Raw genomic sequence first — 12,806 nt, 5'->3', positions numbered from 1 at the left:
GCGGGGAGGTAAAAGGCACCCCTGAAAACATGTTTGCAAAAATTCAATCAGGAAGGTTTCCAAGGATAACAGCCTCCTTGACATGGAAAATGAACAACAGCTTCTCCTCATGGTCGAGTCGAGCACAGCCTCCAGATGCCAGAGATGAAAAAAGAGGGAAGCCTTGCCTCTGTTTATGTACTTACTGTCTGTCTTTATTTTGAATTGTATAACGTCACTGAATGTTGGCCATATATGCATTCTGTAATCTGCTCTGAGTCTTCTCAGGGAGATAGAGTGGAATATAAATAAAGTAGATTATTATTATTATTATTATTATTATTATTATTATTATTATTATCCAGAATCTGGAAGGCCACATAAAATATCAGGCCAGGTTCAACCCATGGGCTTTGAGTTTAACACATACGTTCCAAGGAATTTCTGTAAAGCAATGTGGGGAATTTTTATGAAGCAATGCACAACTTCTCTTTCATGCTTGTCTGTTCCCCCTGCACCTGTTTACTCATGTTTACTCATTAAACTGCAATTTAATCTGTCAACTGCATCAGGACCAGCTGCACGCTTTCCTTTCGCTTCCAGATATAGACAACAGGTGGCATTGCTGGAGAATGAAGAATTATCATCGTGTCGGCACATGTCAGATCTTATATCACTTGGCAAGTAATCCTCTTTCCTGCTCCCTTTCCCTCAGCACCACAGAGAAATACATACACATGCTAAACCACATACAATTGGTCTCCAATTAGATGAACTCATCCATTCTTTGTTAGGAATACCACAGCAAATCCATTGAAGCTCATGAATATTTACTTGCTTAATTTCTTGTTCCTTCTTCCAGGAGGATTCCCAAGGTGGCTTGCATAAAATAATAATAAAAAGCAATTACACTATACAGACCATTAAAGTCATCGTGTGTGTTTGTGTAATATATTTGTTTCATCTTGTTAAATTAATAAAGAGACCTGAAAGCAAATTAAACCACTTACCCTTCCTTTCCTCTGAGTTCATGGACTTCTCTGTCTAATTAATATCAACATTTGGATTCTCCCTTCATCCCCTTCACTTTTTTTTTTTATCACATCTGTCTTCTGACATATATTCTTGGACATCTACTTCTCCAATTTTCCTATCAGAGAAACCCTTTTTCGTATCCATCAGGCTTAGCTTCTGGATGCTAGGCCCAGGATACACATTTTGACATCTCATATTAGAGTCTTATGTAGGTTTCTCTAAACCTTTGAAAAAAGCCAGTATGATACACCTTCTGTTGCTCCTTATATATTTATTCACTCAGACTATCAACTAACAGTTTTTACACATTGGAAGGGACCAAATGTTATTTAGTAAAATCAGTGGGGATTAAGTTCACCTTTAAATCAACGCATCAACTACAGAATTTCTCAGGGCCCTTCCACACAGCCATATAATCCAGACTATTAAGATAGAAAATCCCACAATATCTGCTTTGAACTGGGTTATCTGAGTCCACACTGCCATATATTCCAATTCAAAGCAGATAATGTGGGATTGTATTCGGCTGTGTGGACAGGGCCCCAGTTAGCTTAGGTGTAGCCACTTCCTCTCAAACACCTAAGTTGGGTTCAAGGAATATAAGCTATTCTAGTTCCCTTTCATCTCATCTACTTCTGAGGGCCCTTCCACACAGCCATATAAGCCAGAATATCAAGGCAGAAAATCCCACAATATCTGTTTTGAACTGGGTTATCTGAGTCCGCACTGCCATTTATTCCAGTTCAAGCAGAAAATGTGGAATTTTATTCAGCTGTGCGGAAGGTGCCTGAAATACAGTGTTAACTAAAGACAACAACAACATTGTAACATTCTTAAGACTTGCTGAGTTTACTACAACTTGAGAGGTATGTGAGTGTGGACATAAACCTCCAGTGACCCAAACAAGGATATCAATCAGCAGAAGGTTGTGGTCATGGTTAACTCAATGAGATTTGATTTGGGCGGTCCCCACTTTGAATGTCATTTCAAGGCACTTACTCTCTGGGTGGCCTTAGGCAAACCACTCTCCTTCCACCTCACTCCCCCACCTATGTTTCATTAATATATGGCAATTGAGCCATTATATTCTATGATTCAAGCAAGCCTTTACTGTGTCTTTAAATAGCAGCCATGGGTGGAGTGTGTCTCAAAAGCGAGACTTTTATTTAGGCAAGAGAAGGCTTTGCCTACCTCCCCCAATATGTTATAACTATCCTTCCCCACCTATTATTCCTTCTAGAAAGGAAGCATTTATTGTCATCAAGGAACGTGCCTTGGGGAGGAAAAGGGAGGGACATGAGGGGAAAGGATGACATCCCAGATTGGTCTTATTCTGTAATACAGAATCTATGTCACCAGGAAAAGGTAATCCTTGGGATTGTCAAATATTCAGTATGACCTAAAAAGCAACAATGAAGTATCTAGTGGCACCCTGAATAATGATGAGATCTATATGGCCTAAGCCTGTTTGGAATGCAACCCATTTGCTCCAATGAAGTTTTCATATTTGATTTACTCTGCTTCTGGTCAATATTTCTGCCTTCAGTTCTTTAAGGGTGTTCTATCAACCCCATCCCATGCCCTTTTTGCTTTTGCACTTTTTCACATCTGAAAAATTCTTTTGGGTGTGGTATTAAGGTGTCTGTATCTACTACACATGTGTAATGGTTGTATGCATGCAAATTTGAAGGAGGATGATCTGTATCATCAAAGGCTTGTTTGCAACTGCCATTAGCATGTCTTGGTTTGAGGTACACACCTCACTTGGCTTATCTGTAGATCTTTTCAGGTCTCAAAGTGTAACAAGGTTCTGCCAGGAAGATGTGCAATTTCTCTCCACAGATTTTGATGCTCTGATACATTGCTGCTGACATAGTTTTATTTGCCAGAAACCCGGAGCCAGCAAAGGTATCTGCAAATGTCAGGAGAAGGAGAAGAAATGTCATTTTTACAGAACCTTGGCTCTTCGTTTAAGGGTTTGTTTTAGACTTCCAGATCAGTGTTAAACAGCAATCATGATATTTCAATGCATAAAAAGAGGAGTGTCTTGAAATGTTTATATCTGAGGTGTTGTTCCAAATCTTCCACATGGATTGCTATGTTAACCACATTCTGAGCACATAGGAAATGACACCCTACACCTGCTGAGCTCCAGATACTTTGGAAAACCAAAGAACACACAACACCTGAAAGTTTACATGTGTCTTAGGGGTCACGCTCTAAATATCGTTGTTTACACCTCTTTACAATCGTGTTTTCCCAAAAATAAGACGTACCCATAAAATAAGCAGTAGCAGGATTTCTAAGCATTAGCGCAATATAAGCCATACCACAAAAATAAGACATAGTGATAGGCGTGGCTATGCAGCATACTGGCATGGAGTGGTAAAGAAGGCAGCCGCCCCTTCCCTCTGCCATGGCCTTGGCTGACTTACCAGCTCACACCAACGTGCCCTCCTCTCTACCCAAGCAAGAGAAGGGCGCAAGGCACTTCCAAAGTCTCCTAAACGGAGAGAGCAGGAGCAGTGGCAAGCTCCGGAAAGGGGAAACGCTGCAAGAAGGTGAAGGAGGCAGGACCCACTCGAGCCCCCACCCTGCCCACAGTTCAATTGCAGGGCTCCTCCCCGGCGCTCTTGCTGACAGAGGAGGATGCCAGAGTGCTACTTGCTGGGCCACCTCTCTCACTGTTGCAGGGCTTCACACCGAACAGCGTTCTCTCACTTGCAGGAGCAGCAGCCCTCTCTGGATGAAGGGAGACACCTGGCCATCACACCCTCTGAGCACCCGAGTACTGGCCATAGATATAAAAACAAGACATCCCTTGAAAATAAGCCATAGTGTGTCTTCTTGAGGAAAAATAAATATAAGACAGTGTCTTTGTGAAGGCACGCTGGGGGAAATGCCTATCTTTAGGTCTGGCTACCCAAGCGGCGTTCGGTTTACCCGTTAATTATATCTCAAACCCCAAAGTAAACACCCTTGAAGCTGGTTGAAGATAACCAAAAATATGTTTATTGAACACAGGAAATAGTCCTTTTACTGTATTAGAAATAATATGAGGTAAAATCATTGAAATTATAAAGAAATAAAACTATATTGATAGAGAATGAAGACTATAAAGACTATAAAGGATAAGCACACAAGCTATGAGGAAACTATAAGGTAAGGACTATAGGGTACGTACAAGGCTATGATAAGCACTATCTATAATGGCTATGAGGTGAACTATAAGGTAAGTACAAGGCTATGATAAGCACTATCTATAATGGTAGCTTTGCTATCTTTGAGGTAAGTACCTAAATTATGACTTAAGTGGTAAGTACCAGCTATGGTGAACTATCTATAATGACCATGAGGTAAAGTACATAAGCTATGAGGTAAACTATGAGGTATAATAACTATATGGTAAGTACGTGATTTATGTTGCCTGTATGAATTTGCCAGGTCAAAGAACCCAGACCAAATTCTAAGACCTATCTCTAAGAGGTTTTTCTCTGGAATGCCAAATGGAGGGAAAAAGGCCTCTAGAGATCAGTTCCCAGGCTCATCCAAACCTAAAGGGGAGTCCCAAGCTCCACCCCCAAAATGAGAGCCAATGGAACAGTCCTCCCAAGAACAGCAAACAGGAAATAAGCAAGAGAGGGAAAGCCAAGTAGGACAGCGCACTCTTATTTTCAGGGAAACACAGTAGTAATATTATTGGAACATGAATCTTGGCCAGTGTGCTTCTGATGACGTCTACCTCTGTATTTCCAAATGACCAATCTCTGTACTTGTACTCCACAAATTAAGAAGCAGCAATGGTTGTCAGAGACAGGCATAGAAGCTGCTTTGTCATTCATGAGAGTGCAAAAGCAACTGGACAAAACTCAGGCACCTTTATAGCCAATCAATGGCTGGGGAGAAAGTGTCGTTGTATAAGGATCTATAGCATACCTCATTCCACAAGTCATTAAAAAAAATATCTCCACTGGCATATCTGGGTAAATAGGATTCTGGCTGGAGTGTGTAAGTGCTGTTGGTTAATTAAGTGCTTTATGATGGTTCTTTTCTCATCTTAAGAGATCACAAGTCAATTGATCTCAAATATTGTGGGAGGGAGAATATCAATGCTGTTTGGCTGGAAAAAAAAGATCGTGAATGATAAAGATTCATTCAGGTATCTCAGCGAACCATTAGGCAAATACATTTAATGGCTGTTATTGCTATGAAGAAGATAACAATTACTGGTTGTATTTAAAAAATGGATAGCAATTCTAGAGTCCCACAGGTGATGATCATTTGCAAGAACAGGTGCAAATTAACACATATTAAGGGCATACATTTATTGCATCGCTTGATGCATGCAGCTGTTAATGAAGGAGCATTTTAGGTGTTGCCCTTCGTTTCTGCAACTTATCTCTTTGATCACTCTTGCAATCCACCTCTTCAGGCATCTTCACTTTTACGCCACCCTGCAGTTAATTGTCAAGTGGCAACCTTCAATTGCTGCCGAACCAGTAGGATGTAGTTCTCTTTTTGAAGAAAGGAAGTTCCTCTCCTTCTAAGTAACTTTGTAGGTTTCAGTTGGTGTAGATTTATGAACTGCTCACCTACCACACAGTATCTCACCAATGCTGTTGCTTTCATTTTTCTAATGCTTGTATTACACTTGCTCGATAAAGGACTCCACAATCCATGGCTTGAAACTATTTCCCCCACAAATCCAAAAGCAAGTCTTGATTTTGCCATTTTATATATAATTTTACTACCCTATTGTGTGTAATGAGATCTGAGTGTATGAATCGGCGAGTGGTAGATACTAAGCAGGTATCAAGGACCCACAGTGTAGGGTTGGGACAGGGAATTAAAACCGAAACAAACTTCAGGATGGGTTTGTGTGATTAGTGGAGTTATCAGATTGAATCTATGATGGATCATAACAAATCTGTGGACAGGATAAGTTACCATAAACTTCTGTCAAGAAGGATGAAGGCACCTGTTCTTCTTTACCTTCCGGACCACAACTGTCAACCACAGCCACCCCCTGCCAACACTGCTATTGCCTCATCAGTGAAGGTATAAAGAGGAGACTCAGAGGAGTTTTTTTTTCTACAGTTTTCACTACCAGTAGCCCAATGTGTGCTTCAAAATTCATGAGCTAGTAGCATCAGCCGGAAAAAATGTTGGTGGTATTGCTGTACCCCTGCCTGTCTGTAGCAACCTCTCAATCAGGTGTGAAATCTATACTGGATTTTCAACACAGTAAGAGGCAAAAGTATAGATATTTCTGCAAATCTGTAAGGTACACCTCTTTAGTACTACTACAAAAATGTTTTGAAAACATTTCACAAGGATCTTCCATAGTGTCTGTTTCAGAACTAGTTCAGTTGAGATACTCTTCTTATTCTGTGATGGTGGCAAAACAACCACTTATCTATGTCTTCATCCCACATGTTACTATAATGTTTGAAGACTTGGAACCACACAGGTGGGAACAGTCACACAACCCTCTCCTACACAGTTGTTACCTGGTTGAGATCAAGGTTGACAGTCATGGGAAGAATCCATATGTACTGCCGAGCTTTTGAATGTGATGACACCAGCATGAGATGAGGCCATGGATAAGCAGCTCTCAAGCTATTGTAAGCATATGGAGTACACCTGAAATTGTTCCTATGTCTGGTTTCAGCTTGCTGTTATCAGGCAGATTATAAACTTTACAAGTCAGTTTGTCATAACTATTTCTGTAGCACTGAGCCGAAGAGTGCTTTCCCAAGCTCCAATGTTATACCATGGGATGTGGAGGGAAGATCAAGCTGCTCACACTCTTCAGCCAGAGTTTGCTTCTCCTCCTTCCTGTAAGAAGGAATATTCTGTCCTAGGGCTTGTTTCCCCTTTCAATTACAGTACAGCCCCTATATCTCTGGGTGTGTATATTCCTGGAACTCCTGTGAATATGCAAAAGCACATATAATAGCAAATTCATTGAAATGAAGACTTCTGGTCCCAAAAGTATCAAAACTGTTTTGTTGTGGATAAATAAAGCATAGATATGGTCTCATGGACACTGGAGCCATATGTACTTCCCAGCTCCCATACTCTTTTGTGCCTTTTCTTTCAGGACTTCAGGAAAATGTATTCTCATAAGCAGGTATGATGACGACGACGATGATAATGACAATGGCAAAAATCTGCACATTTGTATCAAATAACTGAAATTGTCAGCAGAGGAAAAGGGAAGTAATTTTCTTACAATCCCCTTTTTCTTATGCCTCCTTCCTCTGAGTAAAGGTAAAGGTTTCCCCTGACATTAAGTCCAGTCGTGACCGACTCTGGGGGTTAATTCGCATCTCCATTTCTAAGTTGAAAAGCTGGCGTTATCCATAGACACCTCCAAGGTCATGTGGCCAGCATGACTGCATGGAGCGTCGTTACCTTCCCGCTGGAGCGGTACCTATTGATCTACTCACATTTGCATGTTTTCGAACTGCTAGGTTGGCAGGAGCTGGGGTTAACAGCGGGCGCTCATTTTGCTCCCGGGATTTGAACCTGGGACCTTTTGGTCCACAAGTTCAGCAGCTCAGCGCTTTAACACACTGTGCCCCCAGGGCTCCCTCCTTCCTCTGAGAGGGTCTCCCAAATCCCTAAGAGCCATACCCAGGAACAAAGAGTTTTCAAAAGATTTCCAAAAACCATTTTCTGCAGTGGGATGATGCCAAGATAACTCTGTTATCTGACCAGCTAACAGATTCCAAGAATAGAAGGCACAGTGCCCAAGGATGAATGACCTACACTGCACATGGATTAGGTCAGCACTTTCTAAACCGTGTGTCACGACACGATATTGTTTCAGCTATCAGTGTGGGTGTGTCATGTGAATGTACTCATAAATGACAAAAAACTTGGAAATGTATTTTATCTTAAAAATCACAGATTAAAAAAATATAAATGCAAGATTTTCATGAGATATGATAAGTCTCTACCCATTGCATTTTTACAATTCATGTCTGTGTCTGCATCTCTTATAAGGTTTAACCTCCAGTTTGCTTGTAAAATTTATTAATTGGGTCACAAAATGATGCATATCTAAGAAGTGTGTCACCAACATGAAATGTTTGGAAAGCACTGGATTAGACCTTTCTCTCTGTTTCTTTGCAGTACTCAATGTTTACTGACAGCATCCTCTCTCTCTATATATATACAGTTATCAAGTTCAGTCCATGGGACTATTGGACTAAGGACATGTAAGTGTTATTGGGTCTGAGCAATTTCATCTGGGAAGTATTGTGCAGAAATCCAAAAAGGTAGCAGTCCTTCTCCCAAGAACTTATTCATAAATTCTGCATCCACCGATTCAAACATCCATGGTTTCAAACCTTGATTTTTTCCCTATTTTATCTGAAGGACACCGATTTACTATACGACTGTATATAATGTGAGCTGAGCATCCATGGATTTTGATATCTACATCTTGGTGCCAAAGCCCAGCAGATAGCAAGGTCCCACTGTATGTCTAAAAACAGCTTTGTAAGCACTTCCTGAGTTCTGCCATGATAAATAGTTGCAAATGTTCCTAGAAACCAAAGGTTTTTGCATCTTTATTTATACAGGAAATCTTCTGGTCAGATTGAAAGCAACATTTATTTCAATCTATATTTATTTCTATTTATTGTTAATCAAACTATCCCAAATCAATCTTTCTGAATAAAATTCATTTCTGGTTAAAGCAAGATTAAATCATAATCATATACGGTAATTAGGACTGCCCCTTCCCCACAAATAAAAAATACCAAAACTACAGCTCTTGAGCTGTATAGAAAATGTCTCTCCAGCTCACTGCAGTTGTCTACTGTGATATTATATATATAATATATATATATAGGTCAGTGTTTCCCAAACTTTTGTCATCCAGGTATTTTGAACTTCAGCTTCCATAATCTCTGATCATTGGCTAAGACATCTGAAGCCCCATCTACATTACTACATAAAATCCAAATTATCTGCTTTAAAATGGATTGTATGACAGTGTAGATTCAAATAGTTCATTTCAAAGCAGATAATCTGGATTTTATCTAGCAGTGCACTTGAGGCACGAGAGCCCTTCCAGGCAGGTGCTATATCCCAGGATCTGATCCCTGGTTTTCTGTTTTCTGCTCCGGACCAATGGGGTCAACCACAGCAGTCATTCCCTATTTTAGTAATGAATGAAAGCTTTGTCACTTGCTAGATCTAAAATCATGTAGAATTAGGCAGCATTTTAGAATTTTCTTACAACAAACATCTATACTTAGAATGTATAGATTATGATTATCCAAGAGGAATGAGTAAGTCTAGGGTAGGCAGACTTACTCAAGGTTTTCTCATGAATGCAACCCCTAGAAATCACCCACCCACAGGCTAAAGGAGAAATCAGGTTAAAGAAGATGATGACTCTGCTGTTGAAGCTATATCTTGAAATCAGTCTCCACCCATATGAGTAACTGAATGGTAGTGGCATTTGTGGTAGAAGAGATAAATATTCTAATGAAGGTCATTGTCTGAGAGCTTGGTTTCTCTGTACTGAGACTTTTTGATGTGCCCGTAAAATATACTAGGTCTATTACCAGTTGCTAGGGGAGTGGCGGTATCTCTCAAACTGCACCAAGACAAAGCCCAAAGATAAGCTATTTCTTCATGATTGCTGCTTCTAAGGACCTCCTTCTTGCCACCAATGTGAACAAGTGGCAAGGTTGGTGCATCCCAAATAGCTGAAAGATTGCTAAATAATTATCCCCATCTCTACTATTTATTAGCGGGTCCTGGCCATTATTTAGGAATGATTTTCAGAATCAGATTGTTCACATGCAAGATGTTTGTTGGGATGGGCCAGTTAGTTTCTTGGTATTAGAAGTTTTCCTCCCAACCACTGTATCTTCCAGGAACTCAGGGATTTATAAGCACCCACTAACCAGCTGCTAGTACAAAAGGAGGATGTGGATGTTGCACTGACATGGGCCTCTTTTAGAAACCTCTGCACACTTGCCTCTTTTTGGCAGCAGCAATGGGAGTTTTTTACTTCAGTCACAGAGCCCGATGGCTCCAATCACACCCTGGAGAACTACTTCTGGGGTGGCTTCATGGCTGAACTGGAACAAACATCCTACCACGGCCACAAAATTGTTGCCGGCAGTCATTCAGCTGAGCTAGGTGTTTTAACAATTGTATCCCCACAGTATTAAATATGTTGTCTGGAGAACATGAACTTTCTTGATCTGTAGATGAAACACCTAGCTCAGCTGAATGACTGCCGGTGACAATTTTGTGGCTGCTGCAGGATGTTTGTTCGAGTTCAGTCATGGACTGCAAATCTCCAGCATTCAAAAGGCAAGGCAAATTGAGATCCAGAAATTTTCACCTTCTGAATTATGTCTAGGTCTTTTGCAACATGGACTTGAGTGTCATTGATGTGAGCAGTAGAAAGAATTTCTTTGGATCTGAGATTCTCAATGAAAGTAACCATTTTCAACATGGCGAGACAAAGCATCCCTTGCTTTGGACAGATGCAGGTTCATGAGGCTTGCAGTACGTTTCCAAGAAATGAACTAAACACGAAATAATGAATATATTTTAAAAATGTGAATACCTTAAATGGGCACAAGTAAAAACATGCCAAATATGTTTTGGTCAACAGGGAAAATGCACGAGAAAAATGTGAAAAGTAAACAATGCAGTGAAATTGTGACTGAGAACTAAAACAAAATGGATTTAAAACAGAATAGTGTCAATGGAGTGGTAAATCAGTTCCAAGTTGAACATCAAAGGGCTTCTCTGAAGTTAATTTTAGCTTCAAGATATTCTCAGCGGTGTAGTTAACAGCATCAGTATGGACTAAAACCTGAAGTAGAAGGAAAAAGTCACCACTGACTTGGAGATCAACAAGTGATAGTGCAAATCAATATGAGGAATCAAGCATATTTTATAGTGCTGCATTAAATGTGTGTTTTTAATTTTTGATGGCAGACATGAACATCTCACTGCAAGAATTTAATCCTCAGTTCTCGGCATTTATTTTGTACCCAACATTCACATTCACAACATTCATTTTTTCCCCTTCTGCTAAAATAATTTTCTCTCATTGATGGAAGTTTCAAGCTCTCCAAAGCACATACTTAGTTCCTTCTGGATGTTTGGGAATGAGCCAATATGTTGTGGGTGTAGCATGAATGTTGCTTCCTTAGTACTGAGATCAATCAAGAGGTGGGATTTCACCAATTATTCTTCTGCCACTCAGAAAGCAAGGCATGGAAGATTAAGTTCATGGAAATCCATTCAGAGACACAGATTGGGCTATGATTCCATAAAAATTGTGCTCTAAAAATTGCATAACTTATTGGTAAAAGCACTTAGGTAGTATGATTCCTTACCATTAGAAACTGCAGCTTGGATTTGTTGTACTAATTACTCTTGAGAAAATTTCCTTCCCAAATTTTGGAAGTGTTGGAACAATCTTAGTCTGGCAAAGAGGTTTCGATATGCTCAGGTCTAAATTTCCAGCACCTCCCTAAGAAGGTCACTTAAGGATTAAGGCAATCCGTAAATGGGAATAATTAGCTTTTCTAACCTCCACAGTCTGATAGCAGGCATGATAATTGCAATAAACATTATGAAGTGTTTCATTGTTAAAGATTTCACAACTATGGAGTAAAAATAGGAAGCTAATAAAAGGAAATACTACACAAACAGAGAGTAAACATGGCCAGGAGTTATGGGGGTGTGTGAACTACTTCTACATGAGAAAATGTTGTCTTGGAGTATTGTGGGGTTGGACCCAGAGAATAGAAAGTGTGGCACTGATGCTGGTATTGCCATTCTTTGGAGGTTTTTAACCAGAGGCTGGATGTCCATCTGTCAGAAATACTTTGTGTATTCCTGCATGGCAGAAAGGAATTGGATAGCACTTGGGGTTTCTCAAAACCCAAAGATTGTATAATTTAGTGAGGCTATTTTTTTCAGAATTTTCTTTCTTTTTTCAAAAAGGGAAGCAGTGAAGAACAGCTTACGGCAGGAGGCTCCTAAGATAATTCTATCTGGTCCTCAGTGTTCATCACACATTTTGATAAATGCATATCAACATCATGGAAATCGTATTAACTACTTCAGGACTCAAGCTAGCTTATAACAGATTGAATAAACATAATGACAAATTCACAAAATACAAAAGTTAAGTGATATAAAATTGTGATAGTTCATAACAGAAAAGAATTCAGCTGGTTATTATGTGAGGCTCCCTTGGTTGTGGTAGTTTCCTGAAAAGAGAAGATTAAATATTGGCTTTCCTATTTGCTAGTAATATATTTATCAGTTCATAGAAATGAAGCTTTAATAACACATCGGGAGAGTGACTATTACATAGAACACAACAGTGACCTGTGACAATAGCCATTGATTTGTTGTTTGTTGAAAAGTGCTCTTGGGAGAAGAGCATGGTGCAATTGGTCTTCATCCTGTTGACCCCTCCCCCTGCCCCCAAGCTAAATTTTGTCCACCCCATTGCAAGCACATGAGACACCCTTTTGGCCAGAATGTATTGTTTAGGTTGGTTCCACTCCATGGATTGACATATTGGAACCTAAGTGTGCTTCCAGGCAGCGTCAAAATGTGGGACAAATAAATGGGGCAAAAAATCGCAGGACCTAACAGCAAGTCCAAACACAGGCCTGTCAGTACCAGGAAATGCTCTCCTGCCTTCCTGACACCTTCATTTGTAGCAGATTTTATAAATCTGCAAGATGGACAGCGGACATCTGGCAGAAGTCTACTTTTTTTTTTTT

At 40.0% G+C, this 12,806-nt stretch overlaps 1 long non-coding RNA gene across 1 annotated transcript in view; it reads right to left on the bottom strand.

Annotated features, from left to right (window-relative positions):
* Nucleotides 1-2,871: 2,871 nt before the first annotated feature.
* The window catches only part of LOC134296308 (uncharacterized), a 19,589-nt gene continuing 9,654 nt past the window's right edge, over nucleotides 2,872-12,806 (bottom strand). Inside the window, exon 3 of the long non-coding RNA XR_010003006.1 lies at nucleotides 2,872-2,926. This is a non-coding gene — a long non-coding RNA (uncharacterized LOC134296308). The remainder of the gene's footprint in view (nucleotides 2,927-12,806) is intronic.

Source organism: Anolis carolinensis, chromosome 2, assembly GCF_035594765.1.
Source record: "Anolis carolinensis isolate JA03-04 chromosome 2, rAnoCar3.1.pri, whole genome shotgun sequence".
NCBI classification, from domain to species: domain Eukaryota; kingdom Metazoa; phylum Chordata; class Lepidosauria; order Squamata; family Dactyloidae; genus Anolis; species Anolis carolinensis.
Note: the sequence above shows the minus strand (reverse complement) of the source record. Positions and strands in the feature narration are given on the sequence as shown.